This window comes from Mesoplodon bidens, assembly GCF_964165515.1.
Source record: "Mesoplodon bidens genome assembly, chromosome: 5".
NCBI lineage: Eukaryota > Metazoa > Chordata > Mammalia > Artiodactyla > Ziphiidae > Mesoplodon > Mesoplodon bidens.
The window spans coordinates 44,907,390-44,925,014 of NC_138161.1; positions in this window are offsets into that span (position 1 = coordinate 44,907,390).

Genomic DNA, 17,625 nt, shown 5'->3' on the forward strand with positions numbered 1-17,625 from the left:
AAATTATAGGAATAATGAATAAACATGAAGTGAATTTATAACTATGAGTTCTAGAGTCTCAAAGTCCAAGATCAAGGTGCCAGAAGGGATGGTTTCTAGTGTGGCCTCTCCAACTTGCAAATGACAGCCTTCTCACTTTGTCCTCACATGGCCTTTCCTCTGTTCCAGAATGGGGAGAGAAAGAGATCTCCAGTGTCTCTTCCTCTTCTTATAAGGACACCAGTTCTATCAGATTAGGGTCCTACCCTTATGACCTCATTAACTTTAATTACCTCCTTAAAGGCCTTATCTCCAAATACAGTCACATTGGGGGTTAAAGCTTTGACATATAAGTCTGAAGGAGACACAATTCAGTCTATGACAGTAGTGAAAGAAAAAATTTTAAAAGGTATATGACCCTTGTATGATACCCTTTTAAGGAAAAATAAACGTGGTAGGGATGATGATGGCCAAGACTCTTACACATTATGCCCATGAGATGAAGGCACTAGGAAAGCACAATTTAGTTGCTGTACAAAGAAGCTGTTTACAATGCCGATAGGGTGAGCTGTGTGAAAGGGAAAATAAATAAGTAATCAGTCACTGTGAAGAATATTAGTAATTTAAATCAAAGCATGGCTATTTATTTGTATTGGTATTAGCATTATTTGTTAATTTACTTTATACATTTTCTACCTTGAAAATATTTTATTTGCTTTTTACATGTAGAATCAGAAATGACCCATGCATATACATACTGTTGCTTTATGAAAATTCTATTTCTTTTTTTTTTAAATTTTTTTAATTAGTTTCTGCTTTATAACAAAGTGAATCAGTCATACATATACATCTGTTCCCACATCCCTTCCCTCATGCATCTCCCTCCCTCCCACCCTCCCCATCCCACCCCTCCAGGCGGTCACAAAGCACCGAGCTGATCTCCCTGTGCTCTGCGGCTGCTTCCCACTATCTATCTACCTTACATTTGGTAGTGTATATATGTCCATGCCTCTCTTTCGCTTTGTCACAGCTTACCCTTCCCCCTCCCCATATCCTCAAGTCCATTCTCAAGTAGGTCTGTGTCTTTATTCCCGTTTTGCCCCTAGGTCCATCATGACTTTTTTTTTTTTTTTTTAAATTCCGTATATATGTGTTAGCATACGGTATTTGTCTTTCTCTTTCTGACTTACTTCACTCTGTATGACAGACTCTAGGTCTATCCACCTCATTACAAATAGCTCAGTTTCGTTTCTTTTTATGGCTGAGTAATATTCCATTGTATATATGTGCCACATCTTCTTTATCCATTCATCCGATGATGGACACTTAGGTTGTTTCCAGCTCCGGGCTATTGTGAATAGAGCTGCAATGAACATTTTGGTACATGTCTCTTTTGGAATTATGGTTTTCTCAGGGTATATGCCTAGTAGTGGGATTGCTGGGTCATATGGTAGTTCTATTTTTAGTTTTTTAAGGAACCTCCATACTGTTCTCCATAGTGGCTGTACCAATTCACATTCCCACCAGCAGTGCAAGAGTGTTCCCTTTTCTCCACACCCTCTCCAGCATTTATTGTTTCTAGATTTCTTGATGATGACCATTCTGACTGGTGTGAGATGATATCTCATTGTAGTTTTGATTTGCATTTCTCTAATGATTAATGATGTTGAGCATTCTTTCATGTGTTTGTTGGCAGTCTGTATATCTTCTTTGGAGAAATGCCTATTTAAGTCTTCTGCTCATTTTTGGATTGGGTTGTTTGTTTTTCTGCTATTGAGCTGCATGAGCTGTTTATAAATTTTGGAGATTAATCCTTTGTGAGTTGCTTCATTTGCAAATATTTTCTCCCATTCTGAGGGTTGTCTTTTGGTCTTGTTTATGGTTTCCTTTGCTGTGCAAAAGCTTTGAAGTTTCATTAGGTCCCATTTGTTTATCTTTGTTTTTATTTCCATTTCTCTAGGAGGTGGGTCCAAAAGGATCTTGCTGTGATTTATGTCATAGAGTGTTCTACCTATGTTTTCCTCTAAGAGTTTGATAGTTTCTGGCCTTACATTTAGGTCTTTAATCCATTTTGAGCTTATTTTTGTGTATGGTGTTAGGGAATGATCTAATCTCAAACTTTTACATGTCCCTGTCCAGTTTTCCCAGCACCACTTATTGAAGAGGCTGTCCTTTCTCCACTGTACATTCCTGCCTCCTTTATCAAAGATAAGTTGACCATATGTGCGTGGGTTTATCTCTGGGCTTTCTATCCTGTTCCATTGATCTATCTTTCTGTTTTTATGCCAGTACCACACTGTCTTGATTACTGTAGCTTTGTAGTATAGTCTGAAATCAGGGATACAAAAAATTTCAGAGGAAATTTCAGCTTGGAAATGTAATACCTTAAGATTTTTCCTATTTAACATCTATTATTTCATAACAGAGTTTATGTTCCGATTTTACCACTTAATGAATAAATCTTAATATATTTACCAGCTAAGCACATCTAAGTTATACTAATACCCCTTTAAGTGTGACTGAAATAGTATGACTGGCAGTAAAGGAAGGGGGAGAGACAGAATTGTCTAAATTTCTTTAGATGAGAGGAAATGAAGAGTTTGAAAAGGTGACTGTAATAAGATTCCCAGCCTGGTTGAAAATAATCAAACAGACATGCTCTTCATGTTTCCCAATTTTGGTAAATTTCTCTTCATTATTTTACTTTTATTAATTGCTCAAATCCAAGCTAGAAGTGAAATATCCCATTTTCTTTTCTGGTTAACTCCCTCAATTTCTTGTGTTTGCTTCATTTTCTTGAGGACTACAGCCTCTTTTCAATATCAGGTCATGTATTACCATTGTTGATTTCTATGAAAATGCAGGTAGAATTTATCCTTCTGTTGTGAGTCATGATACAAGTAATTCAACTTGAACACGTACAGCTCCTCACCCGAAGCTTATGTTAATTCTTTAGCTGCTCTATGTTCATTTTCTGCTTCTGCAACTCAACCACTATTACTTGTTACTTAAGCTTTTGATGCCAGGGAGGTAGTCATAGCTCTAAAGTATGTGCTCGTTGCAAAAAGTAAGTTCAGTTAAAAATATTGAGAACTTAGCAGAACACCAGATACAAAATAAGAAGTTTTCAAAGCAACTAATTTTTTTTTGTTTTTTTTTTTAAGTATACATTTCCAGAGGACTGGCTTCTCTAGGGATGACTGGCATAATTAAAGTGAGTTAATCTATACAGACCGAGTAAAATAACTGAGTATTTGATTAAACTAAATGTCTACTGTTGTACTTCAGCAATAGAAAGGGACTTTACAATGCTTAACATTAAGTCTAGGTTAAGGGAAGCAAAGTGAATTTGTGAGATTCACATACTACATTAGTACCATCATTCCCACTCTTCATTTATTCGCTCAAGTGCAAACTCTTCATTTAAGAAATCCCTGTCAGGAATTCTGTGACCAAACGATGTCATATAGTTAAAGAAATTATTGCTTGGCTAATAGTTCCAAATGCATAGATTCCAATATCTTTGAAGAATAGGTAGCAGTTAGTGAAGTTCTGTCTGAATGTTCATCTCATCTTTAAAACTGAGCTTTTACCAGGGTGGTACATCTCCAAATAAACTATTTTATCTCTGTATCTCTGAAAAGAATGTTTCTTTTTTTCAATTTTTAATATACTTTGATATGTGAGACATAGTCTTTCATAATTTCAGATTCTCTGTTCATTCTAGGCATTTAATATCTGCATGTTATCATCCTAGTTTCCCTGAAGTCAAGCTAAATATATCAGGCCATGTTGAAATGTACAAAAGTGGTTAATTTGAAAAACTATTTAATTTAGAAATTTAAGGATCAATAATATCACTAATATTGAATGACAATTATCTTAGACTTTATATCAGAAAACAACATTAATACAAGTTGGTTGTTGAAACTGTAGGAACTATGAAATGTTTATTTTAAATGTACAGAAAAAATTCATAAGCAAAACCCCCCAAACTATTAACATTTTTAAAAGACTTTCACTTTAATTCTTTAAAAACTTTTATTTTTATTAGGACATTTAAGATCACCACTGATTTTTTTTTATATCACTTTACCAGTAGTAATGATCTCTAGTCAGTAACATGCTATTTCATAGCCATTTTAAATCAATATCCAGCATATAATTTATTGAAAAAACATTAAATTGATGTCAAAATGAAGTAAAAGATTACTGCTTTTATCAATATTATATAATATTTGTTTCTAGGCTTTGGGTTTGAGAAGATTATTAAATCCTTTCTCTTCTATTTGGAAATTACATATTGAGAAATAAATCCATAGAAAGCAATCAGAAATGTGCACAAGAATGGTTTATCAGTATATAATAATAGCTCAATATAGATGGACTGTCAAAGAATTTACTTAGTCAGGCTGTATAATGATCAAGAAATGATAATTATACCATACTAAGAGAATCAAGTCTCAGTTTATACTTTATTCACTTTGAGCCATATAATACAATGTGACTAGCAGATTATCAATTATAATAAAAGAATAAAGCTTTACTTTGAATATGGTATCAAATATAGTTTGATAAAGACAATAGCTCACCAATTTAACTTTTTTTTTAACAGATGATACATAAGAATGGGGTAGTTATTAGTACATGGAGAATGTGATTTGAGCCATGTGGGTTTCTCATAGTCACAGTGCATTTCTGCTTCAACTAGGTTGGCTTTTTATCACACAATGCTCAGTCTCTTGGTATATTGAAAAGAATGGCAAGTCACTCTACAAAAGAAGATGCAGGGCATAAAGTCTATTACACTAATGCATATATGCATTAGTAACATTTCGGAGGAAAACTATTAGTCAGGTCTGTATTATTTATATTAATGTTTCTTAGTTTTGAGGAATTTTTTTTCCCAGACGTGCAGGCTCAGCGGCCATGGCTCACGGGCCCAGCCGCTCCACAGCACGTGGGATCTTCCTGGACCAGGGCTCAAACCCATGTCCCCTGCATCGGCAGGCAGACTCTCAACCACTGCGCCACCAGGGAAGCCCTTGAGGAATCTTTTGACATTTAATACCAACTGGAATGTGTGTGGTTCTTTTTTTAACTAAGTTATTTTATAATCCTTTTGTGCTCAGGAAATTGGTTTTATAGAGAGAAATCAAACAAAGTTAGCTTCTTATATACATCTGCTGAGTTTTACTTTATAGGTTTTTGCAGAAATAGTTAATATTTTCTTTATCTTCATTATTAAGTTTGTTTATTCTAGGGTTTATTTGGTTTGGTTTTACCACAAAAGAAAAATATGAACTTTTTTCCATGATAATAGTTAAGATTTTCAATTTGCATTCACTGGGTTTCATTTTTTGCAGATAATTCCTCTTCCATTATACATTAATTGTTGTTCTGCTTTTCTTTCTTGAAAAATATGCAGTACAAGTACTCGAGTAACTCATTTTTATCCCCTATCTACATTATATTTTGCCTATTTCATCTTCATGTTTTATCTGTTTTTTTGGGGAGGACTTTATTTTCTTGCTCAATTTTCTTCAGCCTCAATAGTGTACTTTATTCACACGATGTATTTTATTTACATATTGCATTTTTACTGTCTACCTTATTTATCCTCCTTTTAAAATTTCATTCCCTGTTTTGCTCAGAAACACTTATTCTTGTACCATTCGAATTATAACTTTCTAGGAGCTCCAGCTGTGCAATCGGTTAGCACGAGGTGCTTACACAGATTATAATTTTCTAACATTACTTAAAAAATCTGAATGTTTTCCCCCACCATTTGCTACTAATATGCTTTGAAACTTTATCATTTCTGACTCATCCTGTGTTTTCTAGGAATGCCGCTTCTTGCCAGAAGACCACCTCCAAACTCTCCATTCTGCAGCTCACCATAGACAGCAGCGTCCCAGCCCTGCTGCACTTCTCTCTCCATGGAACCTACATGGATAGCTCCCTGGGGTTGGAGTCTTCAGTTTCTAAACTAATTATATATTTTTCCTGTTTATTTCCCAACGTTATGGATATATTCTCACAAATATGCTAAAAATATCTGCATTTATGTAGACTTAAAATATTTTTGTCTGTTTAAAAATATATTTACTGGGCCTCCCTGGTGGCGCAGTGGTTGAGAGTCCGCCTGCCGATGCAGGGGATACGGGTTCGTGCCCCGGTCTGGGAGGATCCCATATGCCGCGGAGCGGCTGGGCCCGTGAGCCATGGCCGGTGGGCCTGCACATCCGGAGCCTGTGCTCCGCAACGGGAGAGACCACAACAGTGAGAGGCCCGCACACCGCAAAAAGAAAAAAAAAAAAAAAAAATATATATATATATATATATATATATATATATATATATATTTACTTTATCTTAATTTGTAGCTTGATTCAATAAATTTATAGAGTGAAATAGGGTTTTTCTCCATATTTGAAAAAAACAAAATGGAAGGAAAAAGAATCCTACCCAGACACATAATTACATATTTTTAAAAGTATCACATGTACAAAGAAAGTAACACAAAAGCTTTTACAGTGGAAAAATGTTTTAAATAACATGAAAGAGAATGAGAATCACAAAGGTCACGAGAACAGTCAACTAAAAAAACTATGAACAATGAAGCATTCTTATAACCAGATATCAAGAGCACTGTGTACTGAGTGCTGAGGTTAGAGGCAGAATTTACATCCCAGTCATAAAAGTTTATGAGTACACTCCATCTTTGTATATAATTTTTTTTGTATATAATATTAAGGCAAGATTGAAGTTAATTTCCAAATATAGTCCACATATTACACAGTTGACTCTATATGAAGCTTTGTATAGAGTTAAGAACTAAGAATAGTTCATAAATCCTCTCCTAAACTCTTGGCATTATATATTTTCTCTCTTTAATTCACTGCTCCAATTTAGCATCCCTAGTACCTCCTCTAGCCAAGACCTCTGAACCTTGACTTGGATAACTATAGTCATCATACCAAAAAAATTATTTTAAGCCTGAGTGCTTTCATTGCTTCTGCCCCATTTATCAGTCCTTCTCAAGCTAGTCTCATTTCCTCTAACGTATTTCAAATCACCAGAACATGAGCATTTGATTCAGAAAACAAAACCAGTAGCAACCAAAAAACTTGCACAAAATCTAAGCACAACAACAAAGTTACAGGCACAGTTACTAAAATATATTGTATGAATTTAGCCCAAATTTCAAAAATTCTTTCAGTAATTTGTTTTGGCATCATTGGCTTTTTGTTCTTTGCCATTTGTCTTCTTTTATGCCTAGAGTAGATAATCCATAGACTAAAAATTTAACAAAACCATTTCTGTCAGTCAGTCACTCTAATGACTTGCTTTTGACTGAATTTTTGGAAAAGACTTTTCTCTAATTACAGTGGTTTACTTACTTTCATAATCTTTTCTTGTGTGCAAAGTACAGACAAGAGTACACTGTTGAATACACTTTTTACTGAGCATTCATCAATTTTGCAAATAAGAATTTGAGGCATTTCCCTCCCTGTAAAGTTTGATGATAGAGCGACCTCCCTAAAAGCATACCTTTTAAAATAATTTGTAATATTTTATGAACAGAAAATATGACACTTTCCAGGAATATTAATCTGAAATCTTGCAGTTCAGTCACATCTTAGTCACCATCCCTTCTCTTCCTTCCCGATTATTTCCTTTCTTTCTCTTCAACACCTTCACTTTATTCAGAAACTAATCAAATGCAGCTTTTCATCACAAACTTGGGAAACTCAGTTTTGAACTGTTTATCTAACAGCATTCAAGTTCCTAAGCCTTCAGTCTGTAACTTATAATTGTCTGCCTATTAAGAAAGCATTAACTAATATCAAATTCAAAGTCATATACATCATACCTGATTGTCACTCCATCAGGTTAGACATTTGTATATATAAGCTTCATTTTTGTTGACAGGACTAAAGTGGAATTTAACTTGTAGCTGTAGCATCAGTACATTTAAATGTAAATTTACTTTTTCAATGATAAATTTTCAGAATTTAGCCTGAGAATGTGAATCTAATCAAGGTATCTGAGCACATAATTTCCTGTGTAAAACATCATACGACTAATTTAGCAAGTATGCAAAGCTATCAGGTTGTAAACTTCCCTAATCCTATGTCTACTGGGTAAAAACTTTATGTGAAGTAAACTTTGAATAAAAAAAAAATCACAGAAACAAATGGATATACGATGCAAATGTTCTGGAGGAAAAATAATTTGATCAATTATTCATATTTATAATATAAACCCCCAAATTATATGAGGCCACCATCAAAAGTCTGTAGCAATTTAAAGAAAAAGTGCCTGCATTTATAAATAACATTTTCCAAAAATATTATTAATTTTGGTGGTTGGAAACATCCAAACAAAATAAGCTTAGATTCCAGTAATGACTATATATTTAATACAACCTCTGATTATTTGTCATTTAAATTTCAGCATACAAATTATTCAAAATTACAAACTACAAGAGAAAATATGACAGTAGTCAATATGTTTCCATACCACTTCCAGAAGATTAGTGTATACAAATTTAGAAATAAAATATTGAACACATCACGTATAGTTTTGTCTTTTGAACATAGGTAATAAATTACTTGGAAAGAATAAACATATATAATTTATTAATTCCAGTTTTACACTGAAATTACACACTGTATTTCTATTTTAGTTTAAATATAGACTTGAGCTTTGTCTGTTTAGAATAAAAATAACGAGCAATTTATTCAGTTAAATAAAAATAAACAAACTAAAGAAAATACAAATCTCATTATTTGAAGTCATAATGATCCTTCTAAAATGTTGACTAAGCATTTCTTTAACTTTTGAACAGGCGACTTTTATGACAAAATAATTCACACCTTTTCATTAAAATATATTTGACAGTTACAATATATTTTCCAGTTTTTTATAGTTCTATCTAGTATAGAATAGAAGAAAATTATCTCTAATAGTGTTCATTCATTTTCCATAGTTTTTTATAATTAAAATTTAAATTTAGCACACAAATTATGACAGAAAAGCTCCAAAAAATGATAAAAATCGTATTACCTCTTATCAAGCTCCAGAAAATGATAAAAACCATAAGTACCTCACATTCTTCCACAGATTTCACGCAAGAATTTGTCAGTGATCCTGGTCAACTTATAAACACAACAATCAGTCAACTTTGAATGACCTTAGAAGGAAGATGTGATTAACATGTATTTTTTTTTTATTGGCTGATTTGTGTTTTACTTTCAATGAAATCAACTAGCTTGTGTGTTAAGTCAAATTTTGCTTGAGGCAACCTATCACTCAGTGTTATAAGGAAACTATTATCCTCCTGGTTTGTTTTTTTAAATGTTTGTTAGCTAGTAAGACTAAGATGCCCCTGGTGTAATATTCTTGATTGTTTCAAGAGAGGCCACACCAGAAACCAATCCTTGATCTTGGAATTCAAGCTTCCAGAACTGTGAGAAAATATATTTCTGTTACATGCTGCAGAGTGTACACACACACACTTGAAACCAGTAGGAGTATGATGAATTCCAAAAGAAGCAGTGATGGTTGATTTCATAGCATGTACTCCTTCTATATTTAAAACATACTTGCATTCTTTTTCTAAGCAATACTGTATGCTGAGTCCCAAGCACAATTTTTATTTTTAACCATATCATAATTGGCACTAAACTACTTACCCTGCTTCTGAGGTGTGAGTTGCAATAGAATTCCTCCCCAATACTCATCATCTTCTGTCACATTCCTTTCAAAATAACTACGGTCTTTTGAACTAGATGCTGATGCATCCATGTCTTCTGATTTTCATGAGGTTAGTGATCTCACTATGGCATTCAATGATAAGTACGGGTAATACAGGTAAATACTGACAAATATATTGTTGAAAGTTACATGTTTACCAACAACTTTGTTGTGCAATGGAAATTCAGTTCTTTGTTTTGGAATAAATATACATTTCTCTTTATCAGCTCACTAACAACAAATGGCTGATTGCAAAATAAAAGACTGAGCAAACAGGAAAACAAACAAGAAAGTAAAGACACACACCTAAACTGCACAACTGACTGTCACACCAAACGGACAGAAAAGAAAGGAGTACCTCTGTCAAGCTTTCCATAGACCAGAAGGAGTTTGCGGTTCCTAGCTTCCGTTGAGTGCCCTTTGTGTTGCCAGTGAGATCTATGAATGTGGGCTGAGGGAGATGGCGCTTATGATGCATCTGAAACGAGTCAGAGAGATTCTGGTCATTCCAGCTGGTCTTCCCGTATTAATCACCTGTTAAAGTGAGAACTCCCTGCTCACTATACCTACATTTCATACACTGTTAGGAAGACCATAACAGAAACTGGAAGCAAAAATGGAGGTTTATGGAACAGCATTTATTTTAAGGCAGTTCTTAATAGTAATAATAATAATAGTAGTAGTAAAAGTAATAATTCGTTAAAAATGAAAAGTTTGTTAAATGCTGGGACTTGAGACAACAGGACTAGACTGGCACTTCCCTGGACAACTGGAGAAATATGGACCTCTTAATAAATGACACTGTATTTTTGCCTGTTGCAAATGGATTCTTTGCATTGAAATCGAACAACTTTAATAGGATATTTCTTTGTGTATGTCATTATAAATTGAATTTCTCTGAAAAGCACTTTGCCTTTCAAATGTTTCTAAAACTTGTTTTAAATAAAAAAAAATTCTTGTAGCACATATGTAAATATTTGTTCTCTTTCATTTAAGTTTTTCTTCTTTGGGAAATACAGTTGTAGGGATGTTGGATCAACTTTTCAGGTACATACATTTGTTTCTCTATATTTCTTTTCATTTTGTTCTTTATTACTCTTCCATTTTGCTGTTATTTTTAAATATTTCTCTTACTGTGTTTTCATCAGCACCTTTTTGTCCTTATATCCCTTCAAAATTTTCCTTCATTTTTGTAATAGTTTAATTATTCCTTCCACATCCTACCTGCACTCTGCTCAGGCATGTGTCATCCATCTTCCTTTCTCTTAAATCATGAATCTCTCCATTAAGATTTTAAATATGAAAAATAGATAGCAATTGTTTTTTTTGGCTCAGTAGAATATTTAGGGAGGGAGGAAGCTAGTTATTTAGCATTTGCATTTTCTGTTAATTCTCCATTTTTTCTCTATTTTTGTATGCATATTTTTCTTGTTTCTATTTAATTTCTCTTCTTAGAGGAAGATGGGCATTTTTGTTTTCAGGAAAAGTGATATAGAGTAAGTTTATTCTGTAGTGAACACACAGAATAGTGTTCAAATTATGTAACTGTTCTCCAAAACTCACTTTTTTCCAAGTAAATTTTCTTAACTGTTATATCTCACTACCAAATAAAGAAGCTGTGAGTTTTTCACAATAAAAATTTCTTTTGTGCCTCATAGCCACTGAGAAATGCTAATTCATGCAAATGTGGCTTGATAACTGTGTGATTCCACCTAGATCTAGTGAAGCACCTGCTGTTGGCCTTGACATTCCATTCTTGCTGTTACAAATAAGGGATTTAGATTTTGCATCTATATGTATACTATACAGCTTTGATATGTACTTTAACTTGCTCTTTTTCTGATCTCAAGTTGTGGAATTTTTCTTTAAGCTTCATACTTTTGACACGTTTTGTTTGGTTTTCACTGCTTTCTGAAACTTAAAAAAAAATCTATTTTGTGTTCATAGTTTTTGTTTTCTTCTAGTTTTCTGAAACAGAATCTGTGCTTTTATTTCTCATTATCACAATTTTTTAGTTTATATTCATAAACAGAAGAGACAATGCTGACATTACTTCACAAACTTCTAAGTCATGTACCCTTTTTTATTGTTTGTGCATATACTTACTTACCAAAGTTTTTATTCTGTTACATAATTTTTCAAAATATATGTAAAATATGACATTGACATTATGATTTATGTGAATTTATGATTAAATTACTATTTACATACAAAATTTACAAAAGAATCTTGAAACTAACACATGAAACATTTCTCCATAGAAAATAGCAAAGCAATAAACATTTAAACTTACATTTGGCTATTCCTATCTTTTTATTCTTTAATGGCACTTAATTGTTTCTTAAAATGTCCCTTGGTCTTACTTAATTTCATCACTAATATTCAGTAGTTATTAAATTCAACAAAATTTGTGTACATATCTTTTTATTTATTATAATTGGCATAAGAAAAAAAACAAGATCTAAATTTAAGAGACAGTTCTTGCCATAAAATATTTCTCTCTATATATAGGAAGAAAGAGATATCACAACTTCATTGGAGTCATAGGAATAAAAACCTCATCATTTTGTAATAAATTTTAATATACATGTTTACCTTTCCAAAATACTACTTGTGAATAAAAATGAATGCAACTATGTGCATGTATCCTTATTCTTCCTCAAATACATCTTATCTATCTTAAAGATAAACTGGACCAATCTATAACGTTATGACTATTCTTTTTTATGAACATTTATATTTATCAGGAAACTTAGCTGATGTTATAGTAAAATTTAGTAGTGCTGAAAAATGTGTGAGTTAAGAAAGTCACTTGCATTGTGAATCTAATTTTATTATAAAAATGTTATAACTTGACAAGTATGAGGAGAAACTGGAAACCTCATACAGAGCTGGTAGAATGTGAAGTGGTGCAGTTGCCTTTGCAAATAGTCTGGGATGTTCCTCAACTTCTTAAACATAGAATCACCAGAAGTTCTACTCTAAGATATATAGACAAGATAAATGAAAATATACATCTATGCAAAAACTTGTACACAAAATTCATTGCCACATTATTTACGATAGCCAAAAAGTTGACACAATCCAGTGGTTAACCAACTGATGAACTGATTTCAAAGTGGTATATTCATGCATTAGAATATTATTCACCAATAAAAAGAAATGAAGTCCTGATACATGTTATAGCATAAATGAATCTTGAACCCATTATGCTAATAGAAACAAGCCAGTCACAAAAGAACATCTACTATATGATTTTATATGAAATATCCAGAACAGGTAAATCAATAGAGACAGAAAATAAATTATAGGTTCCCTAGCGCCCATAGAGGTGAGGCTAGGGGGGATTAGTTGGGGATGGAATGTGAGAATGCTAGTGGTTATGCACCTTCTTTTTTGGCAGGGAGGGGAGGTTTTAAACTTAAATTTTGATGGCGTTTTCACAAATCTGGTAATTTTCCAAAAGAAAAACCATTCAATTGCAGACTTTAATTGGGTGAGTTGCATAATACGTGAATTATATATCAAAAAGATTCTAAAAATATGAGTATTTTCTCTGAGAACCCTTTAATTTCAAAATCATTATATTTTAAACCTTTACTGATTAGGTAGTATATGAAACTCAACAGTGAATAAAAGCTACTTTGAACATATGGAAGATACTAAAGCATAAGACATTTAATCCAATTCCCAGTTAAACTGATATAGATTAAAATAAAAATTCTGGCACATTCTGCAGCAATCTTTAATAGATGAGCTTTCTAATGCTGAATTTATACTAACATTGTAGAAACATTAATCACGAGTTTTATTATAAAATGCTACCCAACTATTGTACATCTAGAATTAGATATTGAATGATACAAAACTGATATTTAAATTAATTTAAAAAAATACAACCAGTCCTCGAAAAGATTAGAACCATCATTTCCGACAGCTATTCACTGACAAAACTCCAAATAGGTTTGATTTTTATTTGGCTATTAACTCATGCATAGTTAGCTAACCACACACACAAAAAATCAACAATGCAATTTGAAAAGTCTCACCATTGATAATTGAGACATGTCTCATATTGATTCAGGAAGTACTTTGGCTTATAATTTAACATTTTCAGCTTGATGTAATAAAATAAGCATCCGATAAACTGTTCACCTACACAGAGAGCCATGCTACTTCAATTACACTCAAGTTGATTGAGGCCAATTTAATGGTAATTAGTAATTTACAAGGTTAAGAGGCTCACACTTCTCTAACTCCATGCTGATTAAATGGTCACAGCTCACATATGGATAAGAATATCAAGTGAAGTAAACATAGGAAAACCATGTTTAAAAGGGGTTAGTATTTTATGTATCTAAGTAAATAATCCCCAAATTAAAATCAGCTATTTTTCATCATATTCAAGGATTTGTTTTTGCTATTGACACATTTTACATTTATAACTGTTTCTAAACACAAATATAGAACATCTGTGATTTATTTCCATATCTTTAGTTCATTTTCGGTCCTTACATAACTCTGCTCTTAGGTTTGGTACCAGGTTTCTCTTTTAAAAGCAGTGAAGTCATGTGACTTTTTCTTGTGTAGATGTTTTCTTAATTATAAAAATCTTTATTTTTGACTTCATCACTAAATTACCCAAAGGCCAAAATGTATTTATAGGTAAACACTTTTCAAAGTATTGCACATAACTCAGATATCTTAAAAATGAATGAGTATTACAAAATAAAACAAGAAGTAACTGAACTAGAAATAGAATTTAGCTTTCTTTATTCCCTTTTATATTATAGTAAATATTAAATGTGTAGTATATTTTTGTAAAACAAAATACAGTCTCTCTTTTCTTCTCTCATATGTAGAGCAAACATATATACCATACTCACATACACATACATCATACCTTTCATAATATTAGAAATCATTCAGTATAATTCATTAAAATTATATGTATCATCCAGCATTTGTTTTAATGACAAAATGCATACTTACTTTAATTTCCCTGACAAAATATTTTGCATTGCATTATCAAAAATATTGATAGTGAGATAACAATGCCTTTCATTTGGAAAAAAGGGACATAAGCAGGTGCAAAACGCTTGAACATAAAACTTTTCTTTGGATGGTATAACATATTTAAAGTACTTTCTAAATTATTTCTGAAGGATTAAGTAGGTTGCATTGTTCTATAGCTTTGAATGGCATTTGAGGCTGATTTTGCTAATTAGAAATTGATTGTCCTTTACATGTCTCACAAAAAAAATGCTTAATGTAGAAGACTGACTCTGATATGGATGATTTTATAAATATAAAACATTTAGATATTTCCTTAGGCCAATGCTACGTTTATAAGCCATTTATAAATTCATCATACCTTGAGATCAAAATTAGCACAGCCTTGTTAATGCTTAGAAAACTTTTCTTTAAAGTTGTTTAATTCATCATTTCGATCAAAAGACTAAAATTTTATCTGAAATTCCTTGAGCATGAGATGAATATTTGAATTCAGATCTGCTGTCCTTTTCTTCACAAACGTGAAGAAACTTTGGGCAGGAGATTCAGATGTGAAAAGAAAATGCAACTATAAGAGGGAAAATATCCAAGGTTTATATAGGAAATACTGAAATATTTCAAGTTGTTTCCATGAGCATTTTATTTGAATATGCTTTTCCAGGAGAAAGAGGGGCATTCAAATCACTCTAGTTAGAAATAAATGGAAGGTTTGAAAAAAATATGTATTTTCTATCTCAGCATATTCTTATCAAAGAAAAACTGTAACAAAATACAAACTTCACAAAAAGAGTAAATATTCCACACCTACTTTTCTGCTTTACTTCCTAGAAAACAAATTTCTACAATAGTACTTTAGTTCTTAGAAATAAAGACACTATTCCAAAAGAAAAAATTGTTCTTTAATATTTTCCTGTGATTCAACAAAATAGAGAAAAGAGAAGTTAGAAAATGTCTTAAAATAGTGTCAGAATGGAAGCATTCTTCTAAGTTGATTTCAACTCATTTTTCCTTTGCATGTTTTACGATTAAGCATTGAGAGGCAGCTTTAAAAATTTTTGTTTTAACAGCACTGGAAGATAAAAGTGTGCATTTGATTGTTTTCTTCTTTTTCTCACTAAACCCAAAGACTTTACCAGCTCGGATTTTCAATGGTTATTACTTCAATTTAATTTGAACCATTTTTCATACCAGCATGTATGATAAAGTACACAGAAACCTGTTTAAATGAGTATTTGATGAAATAAGAGCTTTTAAAAGAGCAATAATCGCTACACACCATCTTTAGAAATGGTTTGTACATAATGATTCTTAAAGAGATGAACACATTATCCAATGGCCAGCTGTTAGTTTGAACATATTGCAAGTTACAACATGTAGTATATTATGAACAATTCGCTGAAAGCAGTGAAATCTAATCACATTTCTTAGAATCTGTTTGCATGTGTCATAAGAGTTCTCAATCACATGCTACAATGTGACAATTGGAACAGAAATGCTGTGAGTCCCAAGGCATTATATCATAAAAACATACCACTAACAAGGGGAATGACACTGATAAGAGAATGAAAGGACAAACCACAGATTGGGAGTAAATATTTGCAAATCAAAATCTGATAAAGGACCTTTATATAGAACACGTAAAGAACTTTCCAACTCTGTTAACAAGAAAGGAAATACCCAACAAATAAACTCGGAAAACATATGAACACACACTTCACCAAAAAATCCAAAAATGAAGTCTTGTTACATACCACAAAATGGATGTATTTCAAAGTAATTATGATGCATAAAAGACAGACAAAAAATTTACTTATTATATGATGCCATTTATATTGAACTCTTTTACATGCAAATTAACTTATATTGCCAGAAATTTAATCAGCAGTTGTTTAGAGAAGAAGGTATTACAAAGAGGCATGAAGAAACTTTTGGGGAGAAGAGAGATATGCACATTATCTTGATTGTGGTGATGGTTTCACAGGTATATGCCTATGTCTAAATTTTCAGAACAAACCATTTAACTACTTGCAATTTTATTTTATGTAATTATGTATCAATAAACATGCAATAATTTTTTGAAAATACAAATTTAAAGTTTAACAAGTTTTTCTTTGTGGGGATTTTTAGAACTTACATGTTTTGGAAATGTTATGTATTTTTAGAGTTGATATGTATCAATATGAATAGCACATCTTTAAGCAGATGACTATTACATAGATTATTTTCCAAGCAATACTGAAATTGTTTTTCATTCATGAAATATTTCACCAGACTGCATCCTTGGAACTGTGGAAAACACTATATAGCAATGGTACCAAATATCACTATTAGTCTTCTAGTGCCATATAGTGGCTAAAACGGACACCAAGGGATGATCGACTCTGCACCAGATCCCATTCGACAGTGCAGTGGAAAGGGAAAAATTAACCTGACTAGAGATTACATTTTTAGTTCCCTTAGTTGGAGTCACAGTACAAGTTCTTGCAATTGGTGTGTAAGCAGAAGAGACGTGTATCTTATAATTACAGCTATGAATACTACCATAAACAATATAAACATTTAATCAGTGAAATTATGTAGTGCTCACTGCTCAACTTCTCTTGATCTTTGGAAAATTTCGTAAAGGCTCTGCTACCAAACACTGCTATGCAAGATACTTTTCACTCTACATACTTTGTGTACCTCATTTTCCTCAGTATTCAATATCAGACTTTAAAAGATAAAAAATGTGATATGCATCCCCCAATAAGTTTTGCTAGCTTAAATTCAAATCAAATAATTCCTTTATTTATATCCATCATGAAAAAATAAATTGAACTCAAGTCCCGCTTGATTCTGTCATTATTTTTGACATTGATTGACCTTTCATCA